Below are 16986 nucleotides of genomic sequence, written 5' to 3'. Positions count from 1 at the left end.
ACAGAGGGATATCTAAAGATACTGGCAGCACCAAGAGTATGTGAGTATGCACAGGAGGCTTTAGGGACAAAGGAGGAGGAGGTGGCAGGGATATGACTATTTATTAGCAGACATGTCTGAGTGCTGACTTCATGCCAGACACCACACGGGTGTTTGGGGACAAGGACTCGAACAATGCATGGTACAGAGGGTGTCAGTGCCTTGAGTGGAAGTATAGAGCCCTGGAAGAGACCAGAGCTTGAGAAGGAAAGAAAGAACCCCCCCCTGTGAAGTGTTCTACTTGCAGAGAAGCTCCAAACCACACACCTGGTAGCCAGCACCCAGCTGGACTCTACGTGTTTGGCTTCACGTGCCCTCCGCACTCTTAAGACCTTACTCTCCAGGACTCACGGCTGATACTTAGCATCAACAAAGTGACCGCCATATTGAATCCCAATTTAGGGTACGAGACCATTAACTTGAAAATGTCTATCTTCTCAGGCTAGTAATACAGCATGAGAAATGGATGGAATTAGACCTGGACAATGATGTCTTTCTTCTTGGGAAATCAAACTTGTCCTGGGTCCCCAATGATACCCTATTACACACACCATTATCTACACATTCAATCTAAGAGACATTTATCTTCTATTTTAAGGAATCATGAAAGCTCATTATGGAAAAGAAAGGAAAAAGATCAGGCACACTTCATTATGTGTTTTCCCTCAATTAGGTAAGGATCTCAGTGGATTAATATTCAAAAAGATGTAGATCTTTCTTCTGACCTAGATTTTCACTGGGTTTTCTCAATATTAGACAGCAGATAGCAAGATAAAATCAATGATATGCAATAAACACATGCATTAGTGCATTTTAAAGTTTCCCCAAGACAATTGTTTCAGCCATAATAAGTTGATAAAAATAACCAACTTCCCTGTACTGGATTTTTAAAGATTTTATTTTTAAGGAATCTCTACACCTCCCCCAGGGTTTGAACTCAAGAGTCACATGCTCTTCTGACTGATCCAGCCAGGTACTCCCACCCCCATACTGGGTTCTAATGATTTTCTTTCAAGAAATGTGACAGGTATGATAGAAAAAGTCTTTAGATTGGTAAAATAAGCTTTCTTCTTCAACAATCAAGTCATTTAACCTCTATTACTCATATTCTCATCTGCAAAAATGGTTAGAATGATAATAACTTCCCATGCTGTCATGAAGGTTAATAATGTACTTTACAAAATCATTATGACATTCCAGCAAGAGCAATTACTACTTGTATTCATTTGTTAAGTAAAAGAGTTGTAGTTATATAGGTGTATTATTAAAAATAATGGTCTTAAGCTTGTTGTAACTACTAATTACATACATTTTCCTGAAACCCCTGCTAAACAACTTGCTTGTTAAAAAAAAAAAAAATAGGCAAAGCATATTTATTTTCCCAAACGGCCTTGGCCAATCATTATCACCACTGCTCCCAAAATTTTGTTAGTGCCTCCATCCAGTATGGGAATGTCCCTTATATTGACTCTCACACTTACTACATGTATGATCAATATTCAAGTATTTGCTATTCTCTGCAGAGAAAGAATACATAAATCAAATGGAAAGGCAAGAACCTATCAAGCAAAAGCACAGAAGTCTACTCATAAACAAAGTCTCCATGGGTTACCTGGTAACTGAAACTGGTCTACGAACTCAGATTCCCTAGAAATGCATTTTCTTTCACCCTGAGCAAAGGATTTTTACTCATCCAATTTGTTCTTAAAGCAGAACAGCCCAACATGGACAAAGCAGGTAATAAGTCATAGTGAAGAGACTTCAGGCCACACCATGTCCGCAGTACTTGGGGCCAGAAGGACGACGGCCCAAGGATTTTTGATCACTTAACTCCCATTCACTTTTTTGGAGACATGAGCTATGTGCCCCACAGACACGTGCCTCTTTTTCCCCCGTCCATTTCTCCCATACTCCCTCCTTGCATCTCATCCCCTCCCCCCCCCCCCCCCCCGCTTCCAAAACATTTATCTTCCAAAATGCCAGTGGTTCAGAGAAGAATTGCGGGTTGGTAGGGAGTGAGACAACGGGAGGAGCAGGAAAAGGCTGTAGAATTTTGAGTAGTTCCCATCATTCTGACATTTTCACCTCATTGCTTTGCTTATCTTCCAATTTCATCCATTTCCCCATCGAACTCTGGGCTCATACCTGAGTTTCTCTTCTCAAAAGGTTGCTGTGCATTTGCGTTTAAATTATCTACACTTTAGCAGAATGTTCATCTTTTAAAGTGACCCTCTTGTCCTTGGCCTTCATACTAAATGAAGGTGAGGATTAAAATTCAACTGTTTCCACCACTGCTTTCTTTAATGAGAAAAACAAAATTGGGTTTGAAGTAGATTAAATAACTCGTTTTATGTCAATTGAGGTGAAGCTGAAACATGAGGCATTCGGTAGAAACAAATACATGTTTTTCACCATTTAAACATCTGAGGGTTCGAATCATTCAGCCTTTGGTGACATGTTGACCCTGTGTCTCTGTCCACCAGACTGGACACTGAATACTTTGAACTTGTCATTAGTTCTTTATCATTCCCACAACATACAGCATCACGCCACATAGAACCTTCAGACATATCCATGGATTCCCAAATTTAACATGCTTGAGAAGCACCTGGGTTGTTTGCTACATTCTATATGTATGCACTACAGAAGAAATTCCCCAGTTCTGCTCCAGTATACTCCTTCATCTGGTCTGGGGACAGGAGGTGGGCACCACAGTCTAAATATTTAACATGGTCTACAGGTAATGCTCTTGTGGATGTCCCACAGAAAAAAATTGGAAAATACTGAATAATGGGGGGGCAGGGTTCCAGTCAGGGATGCCCCTCACCCACTCTGCTACCTCTGACATGATCAGTGCCTGAGAAACGTTTCATACTCAACATCGATTTATAGAGAAAACAAACCCAACTAAAAGAGAACTCAGTAGTGTGAGCTCTTCCCAGGTTTTGAGCATTGCTATAGTCTTCCTCGTCCCACAGATCATTACACAGGACATGACATATGAGGCTAATATCATACACATCTGTTTATTTCATCTCCCAACAAATTCCTTACCAGCACTTCAGAACAGAAGTGAATTAATTTTAGTAAATCATTCACTGTGTGGTTAAACCATAACTTTTGTCTCCCAGGCTGGCTTCTGTAAGGAAAGTCAGGAGGTTGGAGAAAGTCAGGAGAAGAGAGACGATTAGCAGCTCCCAAACATCCAAGGTGAAGCTGAAGTTGAGGAACAATCACATCTACAACTCTGGGGATGCGTTGCTCAAAAGTGGGGAAATTTCCAGTGTAGTCGTGGCTGAAAAATTTCTCCAAGTCGATGTGATCAGCCACTGTCTCAAATACTAAGCCAGTGACATGATATAATTGCAGAAAAGTTTATTTAAAATATATTGAGTTTGACAAATCTTTTGGTTGTGCTTTGTCATTTGTTAGTACTTCCTGAGCGTATTGATGGAAGGCATTTCTCGGGGGGCCCAGCGACACTTGCACTCAAATCTTTGCCTTGTCACTGACTCACTACTGGGATGCCCAAGGCTGTGGGTTCCCATCACCAGCTTTTAAAAGTCTTTCCCATAATGGTTCCTGTTCTTGACATTTTCTTCCGATATCCGCCCGATGTTCCCACTCCGCTTTACCCGCCCACTGGCGTCTTCTGCCCCTGTAGAGATCCAGACGTGTATAACTCTGATCTCATGCTGATTTCACGGGTGATCGGAGTTCTTTAGTAGGTAATCAGCTCACTTTAGGGGACAGGTTGAAACGGGGCCTCCTCCTACTTCCCCGCCATCGTGTCCTCAGTCCCTTGACATTTTCTAAAATGAAACTCATGTCCAGGTGGAAAGGCTGGTTGCGGCAGACTTACTAAGAGAACGGCTTGCAGCTTTGGAAGGCCCATCAAAGTTGCCTCTAGCCTGAAGCCTTCTTGGCATTATTGACAAGAGATCTGAAGGGAGAAATTAACCTACCAGCTCCTAACCTGAGACCTCTCCAGAGGGAGACTCCCACACACTGAACTGGCTTCTGCAACAGCTGCTCTTTTGTGCAAACATTCTCTGTCTTTCCCTCTGTCTTAACAAAAAGGAATCCCTACTGCTCCTTCTGAATGCCAGGACCGCCTTGATCTAGGGCTCCATGAGTTCTTGTTCCTCTTATGAGAATGACAATCGTCCTTTAAACAACACACCGAAAGATCAAAGATCTGTGTGGCACTTCACTAAAATCAGAGTGTCGACTCCTAGGGGCATGAAATACACTTTTCATAATTCCTACTGACAACATTCCGACTAGACGATTTTGTCCTTGTCATCCTTGTGGATTTGCTGTAGGAGAAGCTCCTGGAAGCAGAACGGATGGGCCATCTGCCATCTGCTCAGCGGAGACAACCCCCATTTAGGGTATTGGGCTTGAATGCATTTGCCTGAAAGACGAGCCTCTCAAAGTGGGATTTCACTAAATCAGTGTTAATCCCACTTACGTAATCTACGACTCAGGGCTTTCTAAAAACAGTGTGATTCAGCAGGAAGCTATTCTGGGGTACTGAACGGGACTCCAGTACGAGGGAACTGCCGGTATCAGCCTCAGCTGTGGCGCCTGAGACCCGTCCCTGTGGCTAATGACTCTTCTGCATATTGACTCCTAGCAGGGTGACCGCTGAGGAGGCTACTAAAGGAGAGTCTGGACTCGACTCTAAGGCACACACTTGAAATCTACAAGGAACAGAAGTAAAGAAATGAGGGAAGCTGACCTGTTTGGGATGACAGCAAACTTGGAAGGGAAACTCCTATCCGAAAGGATTCACCGCTATGGAGCTCCATCCAAAACCCCCATGCACCAAAGCAGCCCTGAGCTGCCAGAATTTACAGTTCTTTTTAAAAGATTTACTGTTTTTTTAAGGTGAAAGTCGCTGAATTTTTCTCAATCAACTTAATGCATGCCTATCATTAGAAAAATCAAAGACTGAAAAACTATGGAGACATGAAGAGATTGGTTGCCGGGGGGTCAGAGGTGGGAGAGACTAGGCAGGAGCACGGAGGCTCTGCCTGGCGGCGAAGCTACTCGGTACGATACTGTCGCGGTGGATACACATCAGTACACACTGGTCCACACCTCAGAACGCACGACACCCAGAGGGAAGCCTAGTGACACTTATGGGCCACAGGTGATGAGGACAGGTCCACACATCTTCGCCAGTTGTAACATATGTACCCCCTGCTGGGGGACACAGATCGTGGGGGAAGCTGTGCCTTTGTGAGAAGGGAAGGTAGAGAGGAAACCTCTGGACCTTCTGCTTAATTTTGCTGTGAACCTAAAACTGCCCGAAAACATCAAAAGAAAAGGGGCACCTGGGTGGCTTAGCCAGTGAAGTGCCCAACTCTGGATTTCAGCTCAGGTTATGATCTCATCTCAGGGGTTGTAAGATCGAGCTCAGCGTTGTGCTCTGTGCTGAACGTGGAGCCTGCTTAAGATCCCTCTGCCCTCCCCCCCACTCATGTGCCCATGCATTCTCTCTCTCCCTCAAAACAAAATAATATAAAATCTAAAAAAAAAAAAAATCAAAAGAAAAGAAAAATTTAAACAAAGCAAAGGCATATAACAACAGCGCTCCCTTGTCCTGACCCCTCTAAGCACTAGGCCCATTCAGTAAGTAACAATTTTAACTCCTTATTTCTTCTGGTATTTTCTTCTATATTACTGAAAAATATGCCCATTCAGCTCTTTGTTAGTTTAGTTACCTATTTATTTCCTGCATTCACAGAGGTTAAGGATTTTTTAGCTCTCACAGCTAATCCCTCCCTCTGCCCAGAGCCTCTGTCTCCCCCCTCCCCCACCGCGGGCACCCCCCAGGCCCCCTCCTGAGCTGGGTTCCTTGTTTGCTGGATTCCATGTTTTTCCTTATTGTTGTTCTGTTGGAACACAGTTCTGGTAGCTTCCTAAAAATGTTGCTTGAGAGGTAAATTGTTTGAGGTCTCATCTGTTGGAAACGTCTGTCTTCTACTCTTCCATTGCTGGAGAAATTCGGCTGGTAGAGATTTCTGCCTTGACAACCATTCTCCTTCACAATTTTGAAAGCACCTCGCCACGGTCGTCCCATTTCCAGGGTTGCGTTAGATAAACCCATACTCTCCGATTCACATGCCTTCGGCTGTGTCCTGCGTCTCTTTTTGCAACCTTTAGGGTTTTCTCTTCATGCAGGGTGCTCTGACATGTTATGGTGACAAAAGCACATACCAGAACACCTGTGTCTAAAACCCCATGATGCCATTTATGAACCGTGCCATCTGGGGCATGTAACTTGAGACTGTGCCTCCGTCCAACAGACATGAGCGCCCTTCTTGTAAGGGGGGTGCAGATTAACGAGACAATACATCAGAGCCCTCAGAACAGGGCTTGGCACTGAGCGCACAGCCAACCAATATCAGGTTTTACGACTACTGATACTATCTTCCTCATTCTTTGTTTTGCTTCTGCTTTCAGTAGAGTGGTTTGTGTCCTTCACACTTGTTTCTTAAGTTGGATTTTCTTTTTTTTTTTTTTTTAAGATTTTATTTATTTATTTGAAACAGAGAGAGAGAGAGAGCGAGAGCAGGAACACAAGCAGGGGGAGTGGGAGAGGGAAAGCAGGCTTCCCACCAAGCAGGGAGCCAGATGCGGGGCTCGATCCCAGGACCCTGGGATCACGACCTGAGCCAAAGTCAGACACTTAATGACTGAGCCACCCAGGTTCCCCTTGAGTTGGATTTTCAGTAACTCCTTCTCTCCACATCCTCTCTTCTTGTTTCCTGGGATTCCTATCAGTCAGATATTGGACTCCGAGACTCACCCTCTCCTCTCCCACTTTTTCATATTTTCCATTACTCTTTTATTAGTAGTATTCTACGTTCTGATATTTCCTGGACCTATATTGTCCAATTCCTCCAAGTTTATTGATGGCTACTACATTTTCAATTTCCAAGAGCTCATTCTATTTCCCTGATGGTTTCTTTCCCATCAGCATCCTGCTCTTGGTTTCTGGACGCACTGTGTCCTCCAATCTCTCTGAAAATAATAAATAAACCTGGAAATTATTTGCTGATTTCTACAGTCACATTTCCTTGGGATTTCTTTCTTCTACTTGCTTACTTCTCTCACTTTCATGGGGCGGGATTTCCTCCTCAAGCTCCGGTCATCCTTGGCTGTTTGTTCATATCCAAGAGGAAGGCCTGAAAAAGCTCTGCCTAGGGGTTGGGATTGTTGACTGATGGGCTTCAGCCCAGGGGATCAGGGTCTTTTCTCCAGAGCTCTTCCTATGTCCCTGGAGTAGAATCTTCCAGGGACCCCTCTGGGGACGCATCCTGACTGCAACATTCTGGAGAAAAGGCAGAGTGTGGGAGCTGGCTGTCCAGGCTCCGGATGCAGACTTTCACATAATCCCCGATGTCCAGCTCTGTGCCTCAGCCCTGCTGTCTGTGGCCTAGATGTCCTCCATCCCAGCTTCTTCAGAGAACGATTTTCCTAGCCATCCATGGAGCCAACTGCTCTGGTCCAGACTTTCAGTCAATCCTAATATCCCACCCTGCCCCCCACCCCCGAGCCTGGGGCTTTCCAGTCCTGAGCCTAGGGGTCCCTAGGCTCACTCCAACTGTCTCTCAGTCACTTTCCACCCCTCATCCACTTTCAGACTCCAGGAAGACAAAATCCTGATTTTTTAACGTGGTAAGGAAGTCAAATTCTATTCTATTCTTCGGCAGTTTAGGGACGAAGAACGTGGAGGTCACAGGCAGCCCCTGGGCTGGTTGCTAACCTGGGACGCCTCCACCGCATGCCACCTTAATAAGAATGACCCGAGACGTTGTTCAAGACACGGATTGCTAGACTCCACTCCAGACCCATCGAATCAGAAGCCCTGTGGGTCGGGCCCAGGAATCTGCACATTTAACAAGTTGTCCTGGGAGGTTCGGAGGCAAGTGGCCTGGGGTTTGTCACATATGGGTGAACACTGTGAGAAGCAGCCAAGCCCGGACGCCGCCAGAGGCCAGTGACCACTCACCTGTCTGTACAACCTGACTTCCTGGTTAGTCCTTGCTCGTCTGTGCCCACCTGACAATAGCCTGACTGGGCGGTTCTCACGCGCCGTTAACTTTTACCTCAGCCCAGGTATGCAGTGACTCCGCTGGAGCAGGCAGCTGGGGTCTAGTCAACACTCTGCCTGGCCCCGCACCGGGAGACATTCTCGCCAGATGCAAAGACAAGCGCCATTTACAATGGCGCTGTCTGTACAGGTGAAGGCACGTGTGGGCAGGGAGGGCCGGGTGGGCACCACGCAGCTCGAGGCCTGTGTTGTACCACCGTGGTCTGTCTGCTCGAGGACACAGACGGTCTTCGTCCCTGCCCATCCAGCACTTCACCCTGTGTGGCCCTGAGCAGATGCCCCATCAATGGTTTCAGGGACATATTCATCAGTCTTTGCCAGACACGATTTAAACTGACTGCTCTCCGTTCAACTTTTCCTGTTGGTGTCATGCCCTTGGAAGGTGCCATCTTGGAAAGCCATTTTCGTTCACCAGAATTGCGGCATCAGCAGTTCTTACAATTAAAAAAGTGCGGAAATGTGACATCCCTTGGGCCTTTTATTAGGGATAAGGTAGGATTCTGGCTACTGATTGTTTACCGGAAGAGGAAAGAAAACGGATGGCTGTTTTAAAGAAGGGGAGCGCATGTTTTGTAGAGATTCACAAGAGCAAAGTGTGGTTTGCAAAGTATCATGGTTAATTTGAAATGGCAGAACAAGAGTGTATGGAGGACATTAGGAGAAGAAAAGGAAAAGTGAATTGGGGTAAATCAGAGGGGGAGACGAAGCATGAGAGACTGAGGGTTTTGGAGGGGATGGGGTGGGTGGTTGGGTGAGCCTGGTGGTGGGTATTAAGGAGGGCACAAGCTTTGCATGGAGCATGGGGTGTGGTGCATAAATAATGAATCTTGGAACACTGAAAAAATAAAATAAAATAAAATTGTTTTAAAAAAAGAGTGTATGTGTGTGTACAAGTCTGGGGGGGGAGGTGGGTGTGCAAGAGACAGGAAGGACAGAAATACTACCCTTCTCTAGATGAACTGACCTTTTCCACATCAGTAGGGGTGAGCAATTCTCCCTACCTTGCTACCACTTCCTTGTATAGAATCTGAGTTCTACAAACATAGGAAGGGGAATTTTATTTATTTATTTATTTTTATTTATTTGAGAGAGAGAGAGAGAGCTCCAGTAGGGGGAAGGGGAAAGGGAGAGCTGCCCGCTGGGCTCCATCCCCGGACCCTGAGATCATGACCTGAGCTGAAGTCAGATGTTTAACTGGCTGAGCCCCCCAGGAGCCCCAGGAAGGGGGATTTTAGATGCTGCTTTTGTTCCTAATGAATCTTTTTCAGTCAAGACACTAGATGATGTGTGTGTGGATGTGTAATGTTTTCGGTCATAAACAAAGGGAGCACGCTGCGGAGTCCATCATCACGGTGGAACAGACGCCCTTCCCCTAGGCCTAGGCAGGATGAGCAGCCCCTCAACGCCTCCCCTGCCAGCAGGACCAGCCTCCCCCAGTCTAGGCGCTCAGCAACCCCAATCCCACTATCTCATGGTCATTTTTCTCAGCATTAAAACTTTTCCTCTTCAAAATCCCTTTACTGAAAATAAAATGGGACTGTTTCTGTGAGACCTAGTAAGAGCGACGCCATGCAGTCAAGGCTGTTTGTGAGAAGGTGTTCACTACAGTCTTGTTTGTAATGGCAAAAAATTGGGGACCTTCCAAAAGCCCACGGATAAAAAAACATCGGTCCGTAGACTACGACACCCCCATGCTGTGGAGCTCTGTGCAGCAGCTGCCTTAAACAAGGTAACTGCTTGTGTCAAGTGGATGGGTACCCGTGCCTGACTGGTTACTGGGGGATTCCTGTAGAGCATACAGACACAGCTTTGTTAACAAAGTAAAAGATTATGTACCGGGGTATAATAGATGTTTTCATGTGAACAGAAAAAGTTCTAGAGGAATACAGACTAAACTATGAATAGTGATTATACCTGGAGAATACAGCTGATAGGTGGGGAATGATAAAGGAGATTTTCATTCTTTTATTAGAATGGACTAATTGTGTAATTTTTAAAAGTCCTCAATCTCCTATTAAAATGCAGATCTCTTTAGAAGGTCATTCCGTGCTGCCGGTCCAGCATCTTGACTGGAGCCTGGGTGAGCCACGGGATGGAGCATTTATTACACAACCTGCTGAGCACTAGCCTAAGGATGTTCCTAGAGAAGGCGGTGGCAGAGCCCAGGCAGAGGCCTCAGGGTGAGGGTGCCCTGTCTGGGGTAATTCCCTGCCTGTAGACCAGGGAAGAGCACGGGGCCACAGCAGGATGTGTGGAGGGTTGCCCAATAGCATCGCCCTCCTTCTTGGATGGACAGTGATACGGCGCTGGCCAGCATCAGTCATCTTGTGTCCTGTCTCTGCCAAGGATTTCCTTCCTCCGAGAAGCTGCCCATGCACAGGGTGTGAAAACCAATGGACCGAACTGTAAACGCACTGGCCCATTACCCAGTGCCTGTCTTCCTTTCCATAATGTTCAAGTCAGATCATATTTTTACACATCACATTCTCTCCTTGGCCAGAAGAACGTAAGCCAGGTACATAGGGGCTGCTTGAAATGAGAAGTAACTGTAGTTCCCATTACACAGAGGAATCTTCTCTTTCCCCATCCTGAGCTCTAGCTCCCCTTCTGCTGACTGAGCTCCTGACGGCACCTCAGCGTGGCATTTAACTAAAATCAACAAGGGCCAGGACGGCCTAGGATTTCGCTTCTGATCCCAAGCAATCTGCTGACCTTTCTCTGACACCACTTATTATATTTTAGTGTTGGAGTCAATTGAATGCTGGGTTCTAAAGAGTGCCACTGAATACATCTGTGCTTTGGGATAAAGCAGCCTCAGCCATGCTCATCCATCATCGTTAGGTGGAAGGGAAAATGCGTCAAAGTGGTCCGTTTTCTTTCAACTGCAATATACCAGCAGGCACATAAGGGTTCTATAACGTGCAGCAACCACTGTGATTTATCCTCATGAGGCACTGTCTGAGCCAAAATAGAATGTAAATCTCAGAGAAATCACCTTCCTCTGCTGGGAACATGGCTGGGGCCATTTGTCCTCCAGGTCCCAACCGCCAAGTGTCACAGTGCCCTCTGGTGGTGGTTGTTTTCTCCCGCACTGCCCAATGGCTGACTTCCCTAATTGGCCCCACCCCAGACAAAGGCAACTCCATTCCGTGGAAGGCGCTCAGAAACGGGAGGCCCAGAGGAATTGGGTCTGAATTGAAAGTGAGCAACCAGCGTGTCGAAATGGGAGTGACTAGGAGGTGCAGGTCTGGCTCCTGCGTGTCATATCCAGCACCGGCACCTTAGACAAGGCAACTGGCCCTGTAAGTTCTGGTGGCTTCCGAAGATCTGTTGGAAAAATGCCCAGCCGTGAAGAGGGGCAGCATGCCCAGTGGAAGATCGCAGACTTGGGGGTCAAAGAAGCTGGGTGTGGGACGCTGCTTGGGCATACGCTGGTTGGGAGACACAGGGTGCTTGGTCATATGCTGGTTGAGAGACACAGGGTGCTTGGTCATACGCTGGTTGAGAGACACAGGGTGCTTGGTCATACGCTGGTTGAGAGACACAGGGTGCTTGGTCATACGCTGGTTGAGAGACACAGGGTGCTTGGTCATATGCTGGTTGAGAGACACAGGGTGCTTGGTCATACGCTGGTTGGGAGACACAGGGTGCTTGGTCATATGCTGGTTGGGAGACACAGGGTGCTTGGTCATATGCTGGTTGGGAGACACAGGGTGCTTGGTCATATGCTGGTTGGGAGACACAGGGCAAGTCACTGAGCTTCCACGGTTTGCTCCTCGGTTCTCTTATCTGTGAAATGGGAAGAAGAAATCCTACTCCACGAGGTCGTTGTCCAAGCAAACGAGACAATGGGCGCCACGGCTTATGTCGTAGTGTGGTCTCTCCATGGCAAGTGTCACTAAAGCGTGGTATAACTCCACACATTGTCTTAGATGCTTCACACACCTTGAGCAGAACGCGGGAGACAAGGGACATTTCTAAATCACAGATGTTGCAATAAGGTTGTGGCCTCTTGTCTCTAAAGATGGAATCACAAAATACGAAGAATCTGATAGGAACAGTCACACGTGTTCTCTACGTTCCCTTCCTCAGTCTCTCTACTCTCCTTATCCCTCATTCTAAAACCACCAGACCTCAACAGGTCTTTAAAAACTCTTACAGATTACTTCAAAGTCAGAGAATTCTTATTTTAAACAACCCTACTTGCTCACGTCCATCCAAAGTATCTCAAGGAGTAAAGATCATGAACAATGTGCCCACTAATTTTATTTTAAATCACAAATAAGTACCTGGTCTCTTTGGTCGCAACATTTTCAATAACCAATCAATATATAACCTTGCTTCCTGTGTGTCTCCGTTTAAAGACACCTTATTTAATCTATTTTGTTAACTCACTAACATTGAACTCCCGGCCGACAGCACTATAATTCATGCCTGAACAAAGCTTATCATCTAACACACATATTTTCTCCAAAAAGCACATCACAGCCTTCTTGGCCTCAGAAACCCTAGACCACACTCCAGCACTACCCTTGTGGGCCATTTTAAATGGTGAAATTACCAACAAAAAGTACAAAACTAAAGCTAAAAAAGTGGAACTAAATTAACTGCATAGTTTACTTGCTTACGGTATGAGCGCCAAAATGAGAAGGCAGAGTGTCACCTCGCTCCGACCCAGCTGGGAAGGCTGGAAGGTCTGTGGACCCAGAGCATGTCCAGGCTCTTTCAGAGAGTCCGTGAGATCAAAACAATTTGCAAAGTACCACCAAGATGTCATTTGCCTTCTCCTCTGTATTGACATTTGCACCAATAGTGCAATAGTAGTAAAATAATAGTAGTAAAACATACTGGTACGTCAGCAACCGGTGAGGAGTGGCACCAAACGCCACCACTCATCACCATGTTCACTGTGTTTGTCACCATCAGCACTCAGACAAAACAAGCCAGTTTCACCCAAAAATGTGAAGCAGTAAAAATTATTACTTTTATTTTGACTCTACCTGTAAGAACCGGTAGAGACATCTTAAATGTGTCCCCATGGGGACAAATTGGGACCTGCACATAGAGTAATTCTGCTGCATCCCGTAAGATGGTTGTCTCCAATAAAAGTTTTGGAGCAATTATTTGAGTCACACACAGAATTAGCCAGTTTTTCATGGAACACTGTTTCTGCTTGAAAGAAATTCTAATAAACTATGATCATTCAAAGTTGAGTAACTGGCAGCGTTTTCTCCAGGGTGAAGGAAATGAGTCTGTCACATCAAGGAAAGTAACGGATACTATTTGTTGCCAATAATAACATTCAAGCTTTCAAGTGAAAATTACATTTTGGAAAACTTGCCTATGCCATCATGAGCTGGAGAGCCTTCTAGTATCTTTAAACACTTTCCTGATGTGATTGGTGCTGATATTAACATGTAATTCTTGATAGCAGCTAATGAAATACATCAGTGTTCAACAGAGCTAACTAGGTGAGCCAACATTTTCCAAGCGACCAGTGCACGATGTTACGAAATCATGCATAGGTAAAAGATCCCTTTAAAGTACAAGATAGAAAAGTGTACTTTATTATAACAGAGAATGAAAGGTTCATTGATATCATTCCATGTTCCACTGCAGCTCGCTTTTGAGAAACTACCTTCAAGATTTGATATTGTATAGAAGAAGAATATCCATAATTACTTGAAAAGACTATTAGAATAGTCATCCTTTTTCCAAATACGCACCTGTATGAGGCCAGATTTTCCTCCTATGCTCCCATCAAACCTATCACAAGATGTTTCATGAAGAAGCAGATATGAGAATGTCGCTGACTTCTAGGAAGCCAGACACTAAAGAGATTTCCAAAAATATAAAACAATGCCACTCTTCTCGTTGTTTTTTTCTTGGGGGATCCAATTCTTTTCAGTGTCATTTATGTTAACATACAATGGGTCTATTCTTATTTTTAATTAATTAATAAGTAATTTCTAATGTCTCAGTTAAGTTCTAATGTGGATCATCTCAACAGACACAACCCAAATTAACAAAAGTTCTTCAGGGTCCACAACAATTGCTAGGAGTATCTGAGACACACCAATACCACACTCAGCTCGGCCAGTCCTGCCACCACTTAAGATACATGGATGCTGGTTCTCACCCAGGTTTCAAGACCAAGGTTCTAGCTCTCACCCCCCAACGACAAAAGAAAGCAGAAGGAAGCCGAGTGCTTGAAGAAGTTGAACCCTGAAAACAAGTTGGTAGACTTAGAGATTTCATGCCAAATAGGCTTCCCTTCTCTGAGTCGGTGCAGCACACTAGAAGTTATATATCAAAGAACTTTGATCAAGCCACAGAGAGAACAATGATCTTCCCAAAGATGCCACATCCAAGAGCCATTGACAGTGGTCCTCCAGGATGCCTGGGCAGAGGGTGTGCTGACCAGAAGAACTCTATGCTATGCCCTGACCCTGAGCCATCTCGTCAACTCACAGACATCCAACCACCACCCACAGCAGGTTTTCACAAACTGTCCCTGAGAGGCTGTGAAATTCCTTCTGGTTACCCCAGTAAAAATGCAATAGAACCAAGACAACAGCCAAGACGTAACAAGCCATTTCACTTGCTAGTGAAGCTTCTCAAACATGAGCCAAAAGAGTGAACAACTTTGCGTGGCTCTGTGTCGGGCTATTTGAATTCCTTCAAAGCCATCCCCCTTCGGGCCCCACTGCACCCTCCCGAGAATCTTACCCCTTTCTCTAGTTTTTCCTCACCTTCCTCCAGAAACCCCTCACCCATCTTGGCCTTCGAGATCCGTCTTTCCTCCACAAATCTCTCCCCTCTTTTCTTACATAATCAATCTAGCTTTCCTCCTTCCTTCTTCACTCACGACGCAGATGAGCACAGCAGAAACCGACAAACCAAACACCAGGGTCCCCCTCAGAAGGGGATGGGGCAGGTTGAAAATACTGAAGTGCAAATGGCTTTGTACAAATCACTTTCTTTTCTAATAGGCAAATGGCATATAGTTTCAAAGTCTTTTATTTTTATAGGACTGAGAGTTACCCATGAAATGTGTTTCTAAATTTGGAGTTCTTAAACGAAAATCAGCCCTGTATTAGAATTTACTGAGGATTTTGCCTGACAGTATTGCCTCTCTCCTACGTCCTGTGCAAATAAGCCCTTGGAATTTTCAGGGATAATGCTTTGTCATTAATGCATTGTCAACACTGCCCTGAGTTGTTGTGGTTAGTACTCGCTGCTATTATTCCATTTTAATTAGAAACCTTTATTCATTTGACTTCATCATTATCACTTTAATTTCTTGCAAGCTATTTGGTTTGCTATATAATGAGATGCCTATTAGCATCGACAGCATCTTTGGCCCATAATTTCCCAGGGCCCAGATTTAGGACAATGTGTAATGGTACAAATATGAACCCTTCAGATGCCTCTTGCCAAGATTTGTGAGATGTTATTATAGATAATTATATAATCATAAATATGCTATGTGATTTTGTTGTTATATAAATAATCTCAGAGTATCTTTAGACAGTGAAATTTTGTGATTATTAAAAAAGTGTTTCTTCAACTAGAAAGGTGGAACGGGGTGGTTTGAGGCTACAGTGTCTGTGTCTCTAATAACTAACGTCAAAAGCATTAAAGTTGCAACGGTTTGTAGCCACTGCTGATAATTCCCAAATCAGAATCTCTAGCCCCTCTTTTTCCCTAAGCTCTGGTTCTATACATTCAACCAGGTTTCACAAACCCGTCATTTCCAAAACAGCATGCGTCTTTCCCCTCGCACACCAAACTCACTCCTTGTAGCTATTCTAGCCTTGGAAAATGGCATCACCACGTATTCATTCCATCTACAAACCTGACTCCCCTCTCTCTCCCAGTCCAATTTCCAAGTATCATCATTCTACCTTCTAGATACTTCTTAAATCTGTCCTTTCCTCCCCATCCCCATGGCTCCCACTTTAAGGCACTACCATCTCTCATCTGGATTTTCTGCTGCTTTATTCCCCAGCCTTTAAATGATTCCTGGCACATAGTAGGAGCCTGTACTTGTCTCTTCAAAGCCATCTCATTCTGTGCCCAGCCTCCCTGTCCTGGGCCTAGGAAGCCGGCCCGATGGATCGTCTCAGCAGAACGGCCTGCTCTCCGCCTTTTTCGGCACTGCTGTCCAACAGAAATGGAAGCCCAGCCACCAACATGAGCCACGTGTGATTTCAATTTTGCTGGTAGCCACATTTTCATAAGTAAAAATAAACAGCCAGAGTTCATTTTAATAATACGTTTTATTTAACACTGCATATCTAAAGCTTTACCATGTCAATTTGCAATATTAAAAAATTATTAATGAAATATTTTATAATATTTTTTCTAAGTCTTCAGGACCCCATGTGTGCGTCACACACAGCATCTCAGTTGCCACTGACCAGATTTCATGTCCCTGTGGTGATGGCTGCCATCCTGAGTAGCTCCAACCAGCACAGGGGAAGGGAGTAAGATCAGAGTGCTTATGCCCCTAACTCCCTGCCTCCCAAGGTCCCCACTGGCTAGCAAGTCCCAGCTCCCGTGGAGCAGGCTGTCTCAATGCCCTGTGCATTCCCGTCCTGGGGCTGCCATATGTAACAAGGCACCCCATACCGAGTGACTTGGAACTGCAGACATCTGGTCTCCCACCTTTCTGGAAGCAACAAACCTGAAATCAAAGTGCTATCAGGGCCACACTCTCTGCGAAGGCTCGAGGGAAGAGCTCTTCCTTGTCTCTTCCAGCTTCTGGCGGTCGCTGGCCATCCTTGGGTTCCCTGATTTGCAGACATGTCACTCAG

The sequence above is a fragment of the Martes martes genome (assembly GCF_963455335.1).
Source record: "Martes martes genome assembly, chromosome: 14".
NCBI classification, from domain to species: domain Eukaryota; kingdom Metazoa; phylum Chordata; class Mammalia; order Carnivora; family Mustelidae; genus Martes; species Martes martes.
Note: the sequence above shows the minus strand (reverse complement) of the source record.